The following is an 18,943-nucleotide window of genomic DNA, read 5'->3' on the forward strand; positions in this document are numbered from 1 at the left end:
CAAATCAAAATTTTCATTTTAAAGATATTTTAACTGGCTTATATTATAATGGTGAGAAAGAAGTTAACGCCGAATCCCAACAGTGCTTGCGTATACTGGCAAACGCAATACCACAAAGTTCAAATGTTTTCCTCCTGTCCAAGAGGCAATACTGGACAATATCGAACTAACATCCCTCTGAAATTATGATTCTATGCAAAAAGCTGGTGTTCTGCAGATCCAGCTGCATTCTCAGGAATTCATTGCAAGTACATTTGTAACAAGCACTTCACAGAAAATCTGTTTTCCATTATTATTGAGGGGTCTGTAAGAGGTTACATACACATGCAAACATGTGACTTTATCATTGTTCCTCTGACCTTGCCACACATTTCAGCATTGTATTTTTAGATTACTCCTCACACAATTATATTGTTAAGCTTGCATTTAATTCCGTATGTCCAGCTGCAACAAAAGCCAATCCTCTACATCTTAACTGTTCCAATTCTTTTGATTTGGAGGGGGGAGGAGGCGGCGGCGGGAGGAAGATAAGATTTCTTCTCCAAATACCTACTTTCTTTAGATACCAATCCCCCCAATTTTGCATAATACACAAAGTAAGCATCCAATTTTCAACTGCAGAACATTTTTGGATAAATGTAAAATCCTTTAATCTAGCCAGGATAGTCTTCTGTTCCCAAATCCAGGCAAGTTTAAAGATATTTTGTCAATCTCTCTCCTCAAAGTCAGCCAAAGACAAGTCACAACAGAGGTGCAATCATACTACCTTTTGATATAGCATCTCAATATTGGTAAGCAGAAGTCATCTGCAGGATCTACAATAAAAAAAAAAAAGTTTAAATCAGCCTATACTACCCCAGCAGGAATGTTGAAAAATCACCTATTTTTTATTTTTGCATCTCACTTGAGTCTCTCATTTCTAATCTTCTCTTCTTGGAGCAAACAAGTTTAATCACACACTTAAAGAACCATCTCTCCATCAACCTCTTCATCAGCAACTGTTCAGTTTTTTCCAATTTTTACTCCAACTCATCCCTTACATCAAGTAATCACACTGCCAGTCAAAACTTGTCTTCACTGAATTATGCTTATCATTGGAGGAACTCTTCATGTTCCAGGCTTACTGAATCCTTCCGATCATAACATCCCTCACTTCTGAGACTGTTATATCCCAGGATCTTCTCTGCCATTTACTTCATCTTCTTTGAAGCTGTGTAGCAGACAGCTACAGACCTTATTGCATAGCTGAGTCCCACAGATAACAGTACATGCAGCAGGTCTCTGAAGCCTTCAATAAACACCAATTTTTTTTCTCCAACTAATGTCAGAGGTCATGTCTACTCTGACCATACCGTATCGTTTACCCTGACCATACAACTATACATAAAAAATGATGGGGTCTAAATTAGCTGTTACCACTCAAGAAAGAGATCTTGGAGTCATTGTGGAAACATCCACTCAAACATCTGAAAACTTCCACTCAATGTGCAGGGACAGTCAAAAAAGCAAACAGAATGTTGGGAATCATTAAGAAAGGGATAGATAATAAGACAAAAAAAATCATACTGCTTCTATATAAATCCATGGTACACACACATCTTGAATACTGTGTGCAGATGTGGTTGCCCCATCTCCAGAAAGATATGCTAGAATTGGAAAAGGTTCAGAAAAGGGCCACAAAAATGATTAGGGGTATGGAACATCTTCTGCATGAGGAGAGATTAATAAGACTGGAATTTTTCAGCTTGGAAAAGAGACGGCTAAGGGGGGGGTAAGATTGAGCTATAAAATCATGACTGGTGTGGAGAAAGTAAATAAGAAGTGTTATTTACTCCTTCCCATAATACAAGAACTAGAGGTCACCAGATGAAATTAACAGGCAGCAGGTTTAAAAAAAAAAAAAAAAAAAAGATTTCTTTACACTATGCGGAACTCTTTGCCAGAGGATGTTGTGAAGGCCAAGACTATAATAGGGTTCAAAAAAGAACTATACAAGTTCATGGAGGATAGGTCAATCAATGGCTATTAGCCAGGATGGGAAGGGATGGTGTCCCTAGCCTCTGTTTGCCAGAAACTGGGAATGGGCGACAAGGAGTGGATTACCACCTGTTCTGTTCATTCCCTCTGGGGCACCTGGCATTGGCCACTGTCGGAAGACAGGATACTGGGCTAGCTGGACCTTTGGTCTGACCTAGTATGGCCATTCTTATGTTTTTATGACCCTCGGTCTGGACTATGGAGGTACAAATAGCAGTGCCCATCAAAGTGCTGCGCTCTAACTCCTCTGTAAGGACATAGTGAACTAAAAGCTCACTAGTTCACATTAAAGTAATCACGTTTGAAGAGAATTACATTAATGAAAGCTAGGTGCCTTTTAGTTCGCACCCACAGAATTTACAGAACAGTACATCTGTATACACTGCTATTTGCACGCCCACAGTCTGAACTACGGGGCAGTATATGCAAGTCCTTAAATTGTAGTTGCTATAATTCAGCTGAAAAAACAAACAAACAAACAATGGAATTCAAAGATGGAAGAATAGGTTTTCCAAGATTGCAACCTGCTTCAAAACAAAAAGATGGTACAAAAAAAATGTTGCTGCTCATGTCCTCCACTTTGAGAGGACACTTAATACCGATTACCACTAAATATTACACTGAAATAGCTAACATTTATTTGAGCATAAGCTTTCGTGAGCTACAGCTCACTTCATCGGATGCTCACGAAAGCTTATGCTCAAATAAATTTGTTAGTCTCTAAGGTGCCACAAGTACTCCTTTTCTTTTTGCGAATACAGACTAACACGGCTGCTACTCTGAAAGCTGAAATAGCTATTCCACAATTTTTAAAAAGAAATTCTAAAATGGTCCTATGCTAAGCAGACTAAAGTCGAGTCTGTATTTGAATGATAATATATCAAGAAAAACCAGGATTCTGCAGGAAGTGTTGCTGATTTAGTAAGTGGCATTGTTCTCTCGGCAGCATCACTCAACAGTCCTTCTGGGCCTTTCGTTAAGGAGCAGTATGCAGCTCAAAGTATAACCTTTAAGATGAGACACAAAATCAAAGTCAATGCACAGTGATTAAAGATCCCACAGTCATTTTAAGAGAAAGGGTGTTCATCTGCCTTGGTAGCTGTGAGAAGGAGGGCAAGGGTGTAACGCAAATCAGACATCTGAGGTCATTCATGACACTGGTAGAGACTCCTTAAATCACCCCATGACAAATTACTTAATTTTACTTTGCCTGTTTTTTCATCTGTAAAATGTGGGTAATATTATTCAGCTCCTTCACAAGTGTCATAAAAGGCTAACTCCATGGATCTTCATATCACTATGAGATCCTTAATGGAAGGCAGCATAAGTGAATAGCATTATTACACTGCATCTTTCAATTCCCCGATTTCACTAAGGACACAGTATTCTACATGTAACATCTTAAACAGCTCTAAAATTGCCACATCTCAGTGTGAAGTGATACAACAAACAACTGGACCTGAAAAAAATCCACTCACAGCAAGTAGTACCATGAGTACCATCAAGTTTGGTAGAATCAAAGCTTTACATTTTTATGATTATAGACTTATGGTTTCAAAGATAACATTAAAAACGTGAACAGGTACGCAAGTTCTTCCTAAGTCTCCACAAAGAGCTCCTCAGAGCCTCCACTATTTTTCATGGCTTTTGCCACTGCAGCAGAGTGCAAACTGACTGCAGCCTTGAATGTTTTCATAGTTGATAAAGAGCTTTGTAGACCTCAGCAAAAATGACGATCATGTCAGTTTCATTCTAATGTTACTTTGCTGGCACTGTTTGTGGCAGGCATTGGGATTATTTATTATATAGGATGACTAAAAACAGAGGATGTGGAGGGGTAGAGCAATTAAAACACCCCTCACATTAGTCAAAAAACAGGGGTGGGAGAAATAAGTTGGGAGACTGTTAAGTAGTAAATAAACAGGAGGCTGCAGTCAAAGTGGCTTGGAGGTGGGATGGAAGAAGAGAGAGAGAGTGCTCTCTTCCAGCAGTATACCGACTTTTTAATTTGGAGCGGGGGGGGGGGGGGAGCTGATAAAAAAAGATGGAGCCCCTAGATCAGGGGTAGGCAAACTACAGCCCACAGGCCGCATCCAGCATGTCAGGCCTTTTAATCTGGCTCTCGAGCTCCCGCCAGGGCGCAGGATCAGAGGGTTGTCCCGCTCCGACGCCCCAGACAGGGAGAGGGGTCGGGGACTTGCTGCACGGCTCCCGGAAGCAGCAGCATGTCCCCCCTCCAGCTTCTACATGTACGGGTAGCAGGGGGCTCTACGCACACTGCTCCCGCCCCAAGCACTGACCCCGGCAGCTGACATTGGCCAGGAACCGTGGTCAGTGAGAGCTGCAGGGCGACACTGCACCTCCATGTAAGAGCCATAGGGGGGCATGAGCTGCTTCTGGGAGCTGTGGGGGTGGCACCTGCGGATGGGGCAGCACACAGAGCCGGATGGCTGTAACTCCATGTAGGAGCCGGAGCAGGGACATGCCGCTGCTTCCAGGAGCTGCTTGAGGTAAGCACCACCCAGAGCCTGCACCCCTGATCCCTCCCATTGCACCCCAGCCCCCTGCCCCAGCCCTGATCCCCCTCTGTCCCAGCCCAGAGCACCTTCCTACACCCCAAACCCCTCATCCTCACACACCCCAACTCCCTGCCTCAGCCCAGAGCCCCCTGCTGCCCTCGGAACCCCTTGGTCACAGCCTGGAACACCCTCCTGCACCCCCAATCCCCCCAGCCCCACTCCAACGGTCCTCAGGAGCCAAAAAAATCTTACCGCGTTATAGGTGAAACCGCATTGTATCAACTTACTCCAACCTGGAGCATTTCCGTTATTAATAGTCATTTCCCGCCCTGACTGACCCCTCAGAACCCCCGCCCCATCCAACCCCCCCGCTCCTTGTCCCCGACTATCCCCTCCAGAGACTCCCCCCGCAACCACCCCTCCCAAGACCCCACCCCCACCAAAGACCCCGTGCTCCTTGTCCCCTGACCGCCACCTCCGGAGACGGCCCTGTCCCTAATCACCCCCAGGATCCCATCCCCTACCCAACCCCCCTGCTCCCGGTCCCCTGACTGCTCCGCCCCCTATCCATACCCCCGCCCCTGACAGGCCCCCCGGGTCTCCCATGCCCTATTCAAAGTCCCCATTCCCTGTCCCGTCTGCCCCGCCCCCAGAACCTCTGAACCATCCAACCCCCCTGCTCCCTGACCGCCCCCCCCCCAGACCCTCTGCCCTGGCCCAGCACTGTAACACGCCGCTCAGAGTGCGCCCCCCGCCCCCCTGAGCACTGCTTTACCGCGTTATATCCGAATGTGTGTTATATCGGGGTAGAGGTGTAATATACATCATCACTGTAAACAACAGGTACTCCGCATCATTAATAAGCCATCTTCTTCTCAAAGTTTCAAATATTATTTCTGTAGCAGAACCTCTGGATAAGGAATGCACATCCGCTGAGCAGATGTATAACTTCAGTATTTAGATTCCATTATTTCTATTTTCTTTTTACTAGACATTTTCAGATTTTCTTTTTCCATCTGTTTTTGACCTCCCTCAGTTAGTTTCTCCCCTTGTTTTAGTTCATTATATCAAAATAATTCTCTAAATTAAAAACATCTTTATATTTGAAGTAGTAGTACATTTTAAGAGATGTGGGAGGGTGTAGCACCGCCAGGGGCAAAACAAAATCAGACAGTTCAACAGAGAGGCTCAGGTCTAAGCAAAAACTGTCCTGTCTGGGTAGGGTTTTATTTCAGGGTTCGCGGTTCAACCTGAATTGGCAAGTCTCTAACTGCATTCTTTCCATGCAGTTTTAAGAGCAGTAAATTCAAAAACACAAACCATAAGGGACTGCTCCTATATTTCATCAGAGCTCCCTGCCTTAGCTTCTGGATAGCACTATATCTTAATCTGTGGCCTGCTCTACACACAAACTTTCACTGGTTCAACTAAAGATGTGTTTTCAGTTGAACTGATGCAAACCCAAGTGCTGATACTTTCAGATTAATTTAAGCCTGTGGCTTATATTGATTAACTTAATTCAGCAAACAATCTATTCAAGCTACACTAGAAGGGATGGATAGCTCAGTGGTTTGAGCATTGGCCTGCTAAACCCAGGGTTGTGAGTTCAATCCTTGAAGGAGTCATTTAGGGTTCTGGGGCAAAAATTGGGGATTGATCCTGCTTTGAGCAGGGGTTGGACTAGATGACCTCCTGAGGTCCTTTCCAGCCCTGATATTCTATGATACACTGATCTAAACCAGATTTTAATAGCGTTCACAAAACAATTCTGAATCACCCAAAACAAAATTTTAAACTGGTGCCGTTGTCTCTAAACAAGGCTCATCTACTCTCAGACCCAGCCCTCATTAGGTGATTTTAGAAAAAAATTCTCACCAGTACTATCACTTGTTCGGCTCCATCAGAGGAAAACCCTAGTGTAAACAAGGCTTGGGAGCTTTCAGCAATTTTTTTTTAAGGCACCACGACAATTATGCCTCCTCAAAGAAAACATAAATGTGACCTTTAAATAAGTAAAACCGTTAAAAAAATGTAAAAAAATCTTATTCTTTTTGGTACATTTTTTATTGGAAAATTTTGCTTTATTGAACAATTTACATTTCACTGAACCAATACATACACAATTTTAAAATAAAGTACATTAACACTAAACTCACGACAAATGCGAACACATTAAAGTAAAACAAGAATCTTTTTCCATTCTTATTCATTCACATACATTTCTGTTTTGTCTCCAGCAGAAGAGAACTTCATAAACAAGATTTTAAAAGTTTAACTAACAAAATGGAAAGAGTGCAGGTAACCAATAGAGCCTTACCTATAAGCCGGGTTTCTACCTGTGCACCTAATCAAACCGTTTGGGAAGGTTTTTCCTAATTTCCCTAATACGGAGGAAGTCTGAGCATCACACACCCTTCTTTTACTTTGTTTAGCCTAACGAGGCTGACTACACTGTAATTAACTACCAGTTGTCAGCTAAGCAGTCTCCCAAACTGACGAGAATTAATCCTCAAATCCTTAGGCCACTGTCTGGTTCTGTGGGGATACAGCAAGGTTTTTGAGTTCCCATCCAAGGAGTATCAAAGGACCTGCACTTCCCATTAAAGGGAGAAAAAGGGGTACCTTTGAGCAGGGTGGATAAAAATCAATGATTTTTTTTAAATAAAAAATTTTGAAGATTTTTTGTATTTAAAATCAGATTTTTTTGATAAAATGCTTTTTGAGGGAAAAAACCAATCTAAAGTTAGTTTTAATTAAGATACATTATAGCTCAAAGCTATCATTATGTGATAAGGATTATAAATATTAATTCTATAGTACGAGACAGTATATTCATGTAAATGTTTAAGAAAAGTTTTGGAAATGGAGTTCCAATAATTCATGGATTCGGGACCCAATCTTATGGGATTCCAGGGGCTTCTGTATGGATTATTTAGGTTAATCTTTCTATCTACCCAATGGAACTAAGTGCTCAGTCTAGAAGATACCATCAGAGATGCTTTGCAGAGATGGGTTTCCCTAACTGTGGTGGGGCCACTGATGGAACACGCATTCTAATTTTACTGCCAGACCACCTTGCCTCTGAATACATCAATAGGAAGGGATACTTTTCCATGGTGTTTCACGTGCTTGTGGATCACCGGGGGCATTTCACAGACATCAATGCATGCTGGTCTGGAAAGGTGCACGACACATGCATCTTCAGGAACAGTGGCTTGTACAGAACGCTGCAGGCAGGGACTTTCTTTCAAGACCACAGTGGGGGATGTGGAAATGTCCACAGTAATCCTGGGAGACCCGCTTACTCCTTACAGCCCTGGCTCATGAAACCTTACACAGGATACCTGGACATCAGCAAGGAACGTTTTAACAACAGGCTGAGCAGGTGCCGCATGGTAGTCAAATGTGCCTCTGGCCGTTTGAAAGCTCCCTGGAGATGTTTAAATGGCAGGCTAGACCTTACCGAGAATAATATTCCCATGATCATAGCCGCGTGCTGTGCTAATCTGTGTGAATCTAAGGGTGAAATGTTTGCTCAGGTGCGGAGCACTAAGGCAGAGCGCTTGGCTGCACAGTTTGAACAGCCAGATGCTAGGGCTGTGGGTCCAGAGGGCTGCTATTAACATCAGAGAGGCTTTCAGGAACCACTTTGACAATGAGGGGCCGTAACATGTCTGCTTTGGAGTTGCTTCCCCATTGCATCCATGTACAATGTCTGCGCTCCAAGATCCGCACTACACAATGCTTTAAAGGCCTGTACCCGAGAGTGAAGCGATTGCTATACAGTTTTGTAGAACACAGAATAAAAACGCTGTACCATTAAATACCTTAGCTTTTATTTATTGTTTAAAAGGGTAAAACCTTATAACTGTGTGTAGCTACAGCTTCATCGTGCAAGCTGAGAGAGGGGGTGGAGTGATGGGGAAACTCAGGAGTGCTGTGGAGTGAAAAGGAATGTGTGGGCATAGAGGGGAGTGGGACTGGCAAAGAATTGTGCATCTGCTGCAGAGGCGCTCAAACTCAGGTCTGCTCAGTCTGCAGCAGTACCATGGACTTGAGCATCTCCATCTGATCCTCCATAACTTTTAGCATCTGTTCTGTCACTTGCCTAGCAAAAGTAGCGCTCTCTTTTTTTGTCCTGCCTTTCAGCTTCCCAGACATGCCCTGCTCTGTCTCTCATCATGCTGCAGCACCTTGCAGAACATCTCCTCTTTGCTGAGCCTAGGATTTCTTCTTATCTGTCACAGCCGGTCAGCAGGGGTGCATGGTGTGTTCCTCAAGGTCTGTGCTGAACATTCCAGCAAACGACTGAAACATTTTAGTAAAAAGGGCATTTTGCTAGTAGAAATCATTTTCTCTCTGAGACTCTAGGCAGGCACACAGCCCCGCAAGCACCCCAATCATGGTCAGTTCCAGAAGTGGGGGGAAGGCGGTTGTGCATACGGACAGAAAGGTCTCAGCTTGCAGGGGAGGTTTTAAAATTCTAAATTTATCCCACAATTTTTCACAAGCGACCAACCTGCTGGCTGACATCTTACTGATGAGAGTGACTAGGGAAACCAGGGCTCACCTTCTGAATGCTTGCGGTTTTCACCCCGGTCTATATGCAGCTCAGCTATGTGCCGCTTTGGTCTCAGCTCCAGTGACTGCTAAATGGCATGGTAGTTTCCTACAATGGGAAACCTAACAAGGCTGCAATCCCTTGGAATCTGCGGCAGAGGATTAATAAGTACCTCTTGGAAACTTTCCAGAGCCTCTCTCTGGAGGATTCCCTGGAGATCTCGATGTCCACAGACACCATGCTTGGCCATGCAGATTAGCTACACACTTCCTGCCTCCCACTTTTCGATTCCCTACACAAGCCACAGCAACTTACCCAGAGTTTCATCTGCTTCCTGCTCCCTGTTGAGCACTTCTGGAGTGGAGAAAAGTTCCTGGCTGCATGCCCCACCGGGCGACCACGCCTCTTCTAGCTTGACTTGACACAATTTCAGCCTCAGGGTTACCCCCTCTTTCAGCAGCCTGAGAAGTATCCATGAGGCAATCGACAATGGAGGTGGGGTCACCACCAAGGATAGAATTCAGCTCCTTAAAGAAGTGGCAGGTCTTAGGTGCACCAGAGTGATAGTTCGCTTCCAAAGCCTTATAGTACGCGTGCCTCAACTCCTTTATCTTCGCTCTGCACTGCTGCATGTCCTGATCATAGCCCTTTTCACATAAGCCTAGAGAAATTTGCCCATATGTGTCCTGATTCCTACAGGTCACTCGCAGCTGCAACTGAACAGACTCCCCATATACTGATCAGATCCAACAACTCTGCAGTGGTCCAAGCAGGAGCGAGTTTGGGGCGATTGCCAGCCATGCTCACCTGAGAAGCTCCTCTGGGAAGCCAGCAAACAAGGAAATGAGATTTAAAAGTTCCGGGGCTTATAAGGGGGAGGGGCGGGTTGGCTACAGGGCAGTGAAGTTCAAACCGCTGACCACAGTGGCAGCAGGGGAATTGTGGGATATTTTCTGGAGGTCAATAAAATTTTAAAAAATAAAAATTGTGTTGTCTACACAGGCTGTTTGTCAACAAGAAAGGGAGGGGCAAAAGACAGAAGTCTCTCACAGGGGTGGAAGTTTTTTGTTGCCAAAACTAGGGTTTGTTTGGGTTTTTTTGTTGTTTTTTTTTCAAGTGACCTTACAGCGTGTATGCTTCCAGTTTGTGTACGCTATCGTGGTTTTGTCACCAAAAAAAAACAGGTTTTGGCAACAAAACTTGCCAGTGTAGACAAGCTCTTAGTTTTGCAGTTCTCAAACCGTGGATTTGTGTCTCCAGAGATAACATGCTTGTTAACAGCAAAAATATTTTTTAACTAACTAACTAACTAAATAATATATAGAGGTAAGAAATAACAGACCTCAACCCTATTGTCCCTCTGCACATTTGTGTACACAGCGTCAGTCCCTTAGCTCTCTCTAAAAGTGCAAAGTTTCAAAAAGTTCAATGAATAGAAGACTGTAGGGGGGCGTAATAGATCTGGACAAGGAGAAGAAGTCTGGAGATAAATTAGAGAAGGGAGGGACAGGCAGTAAAAACAAAAAGTTAAACTGTTTGAGCAGCATATTCCAGAAGTCTTGAGGTCTTTCTGAGTGTAGCCTTTATTGATTTGAGATCTACCATACCATTCTCTCACTAGAAGGGAAAACCTATAATGGCAGAAGGCCATAAGAGACCCAGTTTGGGAATATTTTAATGAAGTCCCTTTACCTGTGGGTAAGACAGGCATGATGAAAGAAACATGTCTGAACATGCAGGATCTTCAGGTTGGTAACAACCAACAAAAATGCACTTTTATGTATAAATCCATGATTAAATCAAGTCTTTCTGACTAGTTCATTCATGATTTAAATCAAATCCACCCTGCCTTGAGTGAACTGAGATAAATAGAAAGAGATGAAAAAGGTATTTTCAAGCCCCAACCATTCATTTCTATCACTCTCCACTTCTCCCTTGTTTCAGTTAAATATTTTCAGGTTTACTTCCATCTCTCTAACCTCAAGGTCCCTACTGCTTTAAGAAAGTTTTTCACATCTCCTTTTGGAGCCTCTATTCTTTCCCATCAGTAGGCAGGATCACTAGGAAGCAATGAGAAGTGCTCTCTACCTCAAATATTTCTTGCCCCATACACACAGCAGCACAGGACAGTGCCTGCATCTCTGCAGCACTTGCATAGTCCGAGTTCCCAGAAGAGTGAAAACAACAAAGACAGCGGTCAGTTTGCAAAGTCCTATTGGCAGCCATGTAAGTATTAAACTGTGAGATTATCCCAAATTAAAGTCTTAGGAGTGTAAGGGGGAAGAGAAAAGGGGCATGAGAAAATATAAAGTACTCACTCTAACAAATATTAACCCCTGAAGGTATCATGTTCCACTTTTGTCACAAGAGCAGAGGTAGTTAGGATCTAATCCAAAACCCACTGAAATCAATGAGCCTGTTCACTGTCTTCAATAGGTTTTGGATCAGACCCTTGAACAGCAGAACTCACAGCCTTTGAAGAGAGCCTGAACTAGTTACTTTCCACAAGAAAAAATGTGGTTCATGATTCAGGACCACACAGGTTATGGGTGTAATATGAGAAATAAAATTCTCTCAGCTCTGACAGACATGCAATACACGTCAAGAGGGGAAAAAAGCCAACACTGCCATGTGTTATTTTGGTTTGTACTTTGCTACATTTTATAGTGTCATTTATTTTTCTACCACTCTCTTGCTAAAATAATGCTTGCATTTTATCAGTCACAATATAATAGTTTTCAGAGTAGCAGCCGTGTTAGTCTGTATTCGCAAAAAGAAAAGGAGTACTTGTGGCCCCTTAGAGACTTTGTTAAGTCTCTAAGGGGCCACAAGTACTCCTTTTCTTTTTGCGAATATAATAGTTATTACACTTTCAAAAAGGTGATGAGCCGTGGGAGTAGATATATGAATAGCAGCTGGAACTACCTTTATCTTCTATACCAGTGCTTTCTAGTGAAGCTTTAGCAAGGATTATTAAATGTTTTAATGACATCTACGGATTATTACACCTAAAACAATTATTTGTGTTTGTACTGAGAAATTTAAAAATGGCCTCTACTTAATTTCCCGTATTTATTACTAAAGAGACAGTCAGATAGTTACCTGAAGTTATTAGGCATATTCTGCACTGCATAAATGACACGCTACAGTACTGTGGAAGTGAAGAACAACATTAAGAAGGTTTCAGAGTAGCAGCCGTGTTAATCTGTATTCGCAAAAAGAAAGGGAGTACTTGTGGGCACCTTAGAGACTAACACATTTATTTGAGCATAAGCTTTCATGAGCTACAGCTCACTTCATCGGAATGCATCCGATGAAGTGAGCTGTAGCTCACGAAAGCTTATGCTCAAATAAATGTGTTAGTCTCTAAGGTGCCCACAAGTACTGCTTTTCTTATTAAGAAGGTTTTCTTTTCTTTCTACAGCAGGGTTTGAATCAGATGGTGGTATATTACAATGGCATTTTTGCAAGGGTTTTACTTCCCTCTCCACAACAGGAAAGACTTTTTGCTAGGCTTTCGCAGGGAAGAGTATCAGAGGATGCAGTTGTGTAGTGTTGAAATGCATTCTATAAATTATTCCTTTCTAGGATTTTTAATTGTTTTTAGTGGTTCTTATCTGACAAAATGTTTCCCCTCGATGATATTCATGTAAGTATTCATTTTGTTATTTATTCATTTTGTTATTTTTTTAAAATAGCACAAATACCACTGAATACATGCATATTAAGACGAGCTATATACATTTATAAGATTTCAAATTGTACAGACTAGAATTGTGTCCCCCGCAATGTTTAGGTAGAACCTAGCAAAATGGGGCTCTGATCAGGGCTGGTGCATCTAACAACTATAGTTAGGCTGGAAAGATTACATTTTTATTGGTAAATGTCCATAAACGTTGGTTTTAACACACACACCACCAAAAAAATGTCCATCAATAATATTCAATTTATAGATAGGCAAAGAAAGAAAAATGTTGCTTGAGAAATTATTAGAGTTTTATTTAAGGATATTTATTTTGTGTATTTTGATATCTGATGTTGAAAATTTGTATCAACTGTTATAAAGCTTTAACTTTTTCAATATCAACATCTACTGTGATGAAATAATTACAGTCTGATCCTGACAATTTCCCATAACTGTGAAACATTAAATAGATACAAATAAAAAAGCTAAAAAATAAACAAACATTAATATTATCGGTCAGAATTATAAAAAAAAAAATTGAACTCTGCCCAGACCGACTGTAGCAATTAAGATCCCCGAGCTTCTCACATTAATCACTATGAACTATACAAATTCCCAACAATATGTCTATAGTCCAATGAACCTCCATACATGCCAGTCTTTTGCATTTCCGTTTATCAAGCTGTGTAGTTCAAGAGACAAGAGGGAGACGGAGAGGGAGGAAGTAATCTCTTCATTCCTCGGAATCAACAAGGAGGGAGCCTCTCACAAAAGTCAGGAGAAAAGGAATCTAAGCATCACCCTGCCACATGAAGATAAAAGTTTTCCTGTTTTAAATCAGAGTGTCTCTCTTTTTTTCAATCATTAGAAGTCCAGCTCCATTATTAGAGTTAATCTTTCAAACTGTGTGGCCCCAATAAGAAAGAAAGAAACCCAGTAAGATGCTGGAAAGCTTGTTTGCATGAGATATCCATATTCTGTCAGGCTGGCAATCAGCTCTTCAGTTTTGTTCCTCGTCTATGGTAGGCCAACTATTGTTTTTGTTTAACTTAAGGTGATGAAGAGGAGCATAAAATATTAAATAATTATTGCTGAACTGGGTCCTTAATAGGAATATATAACTTATATTTAGCCATTTACTAAAAATGGTGTACTGTTCCTAAACAGAATTGCCATGAAACACCACGCTATTGCTTCAAATTCCTGAATACAGTCTACTTTTTTCTCCACTGGAAATTAACTGATTCAATTTAGTTTTTCAATTAAATTCCTTATCCTCACCAAGAATTATGCATCTCTCATCCCAATATTATTTTTCATTTTTTAAATATGGTTAATATATATCAGATTCAGTATGTCTCAATTTTTATGTTATGTTTTTTAATTAAATATCTTTTCCAGAAATAGTGTGACTTACATGTTCAAACTCAAATTATTTTTAATCACTTCTGGGAACATTAACAGCTGTGAAGACTTTACCTTAGCTTCTTAGCAAAACATCATGAAGAAAAAAAAGTGACAATATCGTTTCTTTCATTTCTGAAGCACAACAACAACATTGTAGAGGGAACACAGAAACCTGATGTCACCAGGTAGTAGTGCAGATGTTAGTTAGTAAGGTAACTGAAGACGAAACAAAGCATCAAGATTCTATGGGGATAATCTTCTTAAAAACAAAACAAAAAAAATCTCCAAGTTATCAGCCCATAGAAGATTTGCAGCTAGAGGGGCAAGTACTCTGCCTTGCAACGCTCTGCAAATTAAACAACTCTCTTTGCCATACACTGTATCCTGCCTTTTAGGAATAACACTGGAGGAAGTTTCAGAGTAGCAGCCTGTTAGTCTGTATTCGCAAAAAGAAAAGGAATACTTGTGGCACCTTAGAGACTAACATTTATTTGAGCATAAGCTTTCATGAGCTACAGCTCACTTCATCGGAATGCATCCAATGAAGTGAGATGTAGCTCACGAAAGCTTATGCTCAAATAAATTTGTTAGTCTCTAAGGTGTCACAAGTACTCCTTTTCTTTTTACTGGAGGAAGTGAGTCTCTGAGCATACTCTCAATCTCTAAATATTCTACCATGGAGTGGGCTACCCATCTGCGCCACTAAAAAAAATTTCAAGAGCTTGGGCTGGACCTTACTGAGTTCTTCCGCACCATTGTTTATTTTCAGAGGTCAGATAAAGACAGGAAGGCCCACTGGCTTGATGATTGAGTTCCTCCTTACCAAAAATGCACCTCAGAGGATTGGGAGACGGTGGGGGGCATTCCCAAAAATCAACAGTAAGGGAGAACTCCCTACCTGCAACTTCACACAAGAATGCCTGAAAGATTTTTTTTTTTTTAACCTGCTCTATCAGTCCCTTTCAGTGAGTCATACCATAAAGATACTGTATACAGCCCTACAGCTGATTGATTCATAGTTGGTTATCTGCTATTGGGAAAACAGACTGTTTTCTTCATCGAAGATGCCAGCCATGAAGAGAAGTGGGGTTGAGGATGGATTTTTTAAAGGAGGTTGGTGAAGTAGGGTCTGTTTCTCTTGACAGAAATAGGATTGGTGCATGCAGTAGATGCACAAACCCTTGGATTCTGCCTTCTTCCCCTTTCATTCAGGAGAACCGCACCACTGCTCTTGCTGTGGAGCCAACATCTCTGGCCTTCTGCAGCTTAAAAAGCCATGGAATTTTTCAGCTATCAAGCTAAGAGATACAAAGGGTAAAACGGAAGTTCACTAATCTACCATGGGGTAATATCAATACCACTTTTTTTAAATCTCTTTTTTTATTTTTAAGTGTTAATGTAGTCTACACAAAGTTTCTCAATATTTTATTTTTTAAATGGAAGTTAATATGCATGGTTAACAAATCCTTCACCGAACACTACACACCTGCACAGCCTTGACCTTGCTTCACAAAAAAAATATTAGAACTATAACTGCAAAGGGTTTTTTATATTAAATCTAAGCCCAAATAATATTCTTCAAAACATGCTACAAAAGAGCTCATCTCAAAAACTCCAGTACGCAGGCTCTAGTCTCCTGCTCATTCAAAAGCCTCTTCACATCCACTCCCAACATTCATCTATGGTGGACATTATACTGGGGTAATTAAAAAAAAAAACAAAAACACACCTCTTCTCTTCTGCCATGGCCAAAAACAAAATCTCAACACAACTCAGAACAAATCTGACAGAACGTTTGCAGTAAGTACCCCAAAAAACCCTATGAAAACTACCAATCATAAAGCCTAAACCTAACAGATAATTCTTTAAGAACAAAAAGAAAAGGAGTACTTGTGGCACCTTAGAGACTAACACATTTATTTGAGCATAAGCTTTCGTGAGCTACAGCTCACTTCATCAGAATGCATCCGATGAAGTGAGATATAGCTCACGAAAGCTTATGCTCAAATAAACGTGTTAGTCTCTAAGGTGCCACAAGTACTCCTTTTTTTTTGTGTGTGTGTGAATACAGACTAACACGGCTGCTACTCTGAAACCTGTTTAAGAACAGTTGGTTCCATATCCATACCAACTGGAGGAAAAAGAAGAATCAAGAGAATACATCAAGTATATACATTTTTATACTCCTGATTCCAGATTATACTGGAACCAAGGAACAAGCACGTGTCCCTCTTAAAGGTTTTACTGCTTTCAGTATTTTTGTGGTTCATCTATCTATATCTGCCAACACAACGTCAAAGAGGTTAGAATTTGGTTTGACATAGGCGCTTTTATTGCAAAATCATTTGAAATACCTTGTAGTTAAGAGTTTAAAATACTTGATTATATTTTATCAGTGAAAAATAATTTTTGGTATCATGATTTAGAAACAGTAAGGGAAGTAAGTTTTCCTTTTGAAAGTCATAAGGCCCTCGCTTTACCAAATACATTAATCTTCTATGTTAAATGAATGTCAAATAGCACCTACTAAGATCTACACCCACAGGTGCAGGTTCTTGCTTTTAGTGCAGTACTTCACAGTTGCTAAACAAAAAGTTAACCCTTATTGGTAGATCTTAAATATTTGTAATATAAAATATGCATCTGTTAAGCGACTATGTCAAAAATGTTACCCCGATGGAAAAAAAAAAGTAAACATATTTCCACCAAGTTTTAATCACAGAGTTGTAAGTGCATACTTTGATATTAACTGTATTACTAAATCTCTGGACATGCAGCACTGTTGTGCAGTGTTATATTCAATGATAGTCCTTTTCACATAAGTTTTTTTCTTGGGTTATCACTGAAAAATAATCACTGAAAAATTAAATATGTATTCTCAAAACAGATTTTTCACCTTCTGCAAAAAATTAATATGAAAAGATGATCAACCTCTCACTTGCAGAACAAGGGAAACTGTTGGATTTAGATTCTGCAACATCGTTTCTTAATACAGAATGTAGTCTAAATACTGCACATTTTAAGGATTCTGAAGTGTTATTGTTTAGCCAAACCATTTCTTCTAGATTTTGTAGTCAGTTACACAGACATGCATCCTAAAACCTAACAGACCATTTTCCTGAAGTACAGAAACGATTAGATGCTTTAACGTTTAATTGTTGAATTATTACAGGTTTAAAAGAAAGGATGCAATATAACTTTTGTTTAAAACACCTCCCACGGGGAGAAATTAAAGGCCCTTCCTGAAAGCCCTTTCTAATCTAAGCAGTGCCAGTGATTATGAGACTCCTCTTGCACCAATACAGATTGTAGAGCACCCAGCCGCAAATTACATCACCAAAATGGGAGGGGGGGGGGGAGGAGAAGCCACTGCAGCAGAGAAACACATAAAGCTCCAATCTCGCAAGTGGCCCCGCACTGGCCGACCCCTGTGCCCACGCAGAGCCCCACTGACTCGCATGGGTCCTCTGCGTCACTGCAAGGGCCCACCCACAATGCGCACACTTGCAGCACTGGGGCCTGCTTTGCCGAGCGGCGCCAGCACCCCGGGAGCGGGGAGCAAATAATGCATCCGATGAAGTGAGCTGTAGCTCACGAAAGCTTATGCTCTAATAAATTTGTTGGTCTCTAAGGTGCCACAAGTCCTCCTTTTCTTTTTGCCAATGCAGACTAACACGGCTGCTGCTCTGAAACCTGTTGGAAATAACGTTACTGCCGCGAGCCACGGGAGCCCGCTCCGGCAGCGCCCGGCGCAGGGTGAAAGCAGCGAGAACAAGCGCTGCCAGGGGGGCTGTTCCCGCAGGAGAAGGGGGCACCCAGGGCTCACGACGGCCGTGAACGCGAGTAGGGCCCAGCCGCTCAGCGCCCCCCCGGCGATAGCTAGCGACCAGCGTGCGCGTCCCTCCGCCGGCCCGGCGCAGCACAACGTGCCCCCACCAGTGCACCCCGGGGGGGGCCCATTGCCCCGGCAGCCAGAGGCTGCGGGAGCTCCGCGGGAGAAGCCGGCCCCGCGAAGGCGCGCTGGGCCTCTCGGCCTCCCGGGACTCCCCACTCACCCGTCGCAGGGGTCCGTCATTCTCCTGGCAGGGGGTCGCTCCCCGTGTCACCCTGCGAGCGGCTCCTGGCCTCACACGGCTCGGCTAGACGGAGAGGGGACAGGGCGCAATCCCGACGCCCGGCCAGAGCCCTCCGTGCGCGGGAGGGGGGAGCAGGACTCCAATCACTGCAACCAGCACCACGGAGGGGAGGAGGAGGCGGAGCGCGCAACCGCCGCGGCCAGGCGGGCTCGCACCCCTGGGACACCACCGCCCTCACGCGCCGCCAACCTCCAACTACTACCAGCGCCTCCCACGGCGGAGATTCCCGAAGGCTGCCCGCCCCCTGACACGCAAGCGCTCGGAGGAGATCGCCCGTGCCCCTCCCCCGCCCTCGACCCGAGCGTTCGGAGACCGCCAACCGCCGCGCCGCCCCGCCCCGCCCCCTCGGTGCGAAGACCGGTAAACGCCCCCGGCCGGAGATCGGAAACCCGAGCGCTGGGAGACCGCCAAACTCTCCCCCGCCCGCAAGCCGAGTGCTCGAGATTACCACCCCTTCCCCCCCACACAGCCCGAGCTCTGGGAGATCACCAGCTCCCCATCCCCCGCAGGCCCGTGCCTGGAGATCGCCAAGATAATGATCGCCACGGGGTTACCGCAGATGAACTGACAGGATCCTGGGGCCTTTCTGCTCCTTCAA

The 18,943-nt window shown here is 42.9% G+C and overlaps 1 protein-coding gene across 2 annotated transcripts in view; it reads right to left on the minus strand.

The window, feature by feature from the left end:
• BMPR1A (bone morphogenetic protein receptor type 1A) overlaps positions 1-18,651 on the minus strand; it is a 207,705-nt gene extending 189,054 nt beyond the window's left edge. Inside the window, exons 1-2 of one of the 2 annotated variants that reach the window (XM_038410920.2) lie at positions 18,265-18,571; positions 767-815 (exon numbers count right to left, since the gene is read on the minus strand). The gene's annotated coding sequence lies outside the window, so the exon portion shown is untranslated. Of the gene's footprint in view, positions 1-766; positions 816-18,264 lie in introns of both variants that reach the window. The other variant, XM_038410919.2, reaches the window with a different exon arrangement.
• Positions 18,652-18,943: the final 292 nt, after the last annotated feature.

Source organism: Dermochelys coriacea, chromosome 7 (assembly GCF_009764565.3).
Source record: "Dermochelys coriacea isolate rDerCor1 chromosome 7, rDerCor1.pri.v4, whole genome shotgun sequence".
NCBI classification, from domain to species: Eukaryota; Metazoa; Chordata; order Testudines; family Dermochelyidae; genus Dermochelys; species Dermochelys coriacea.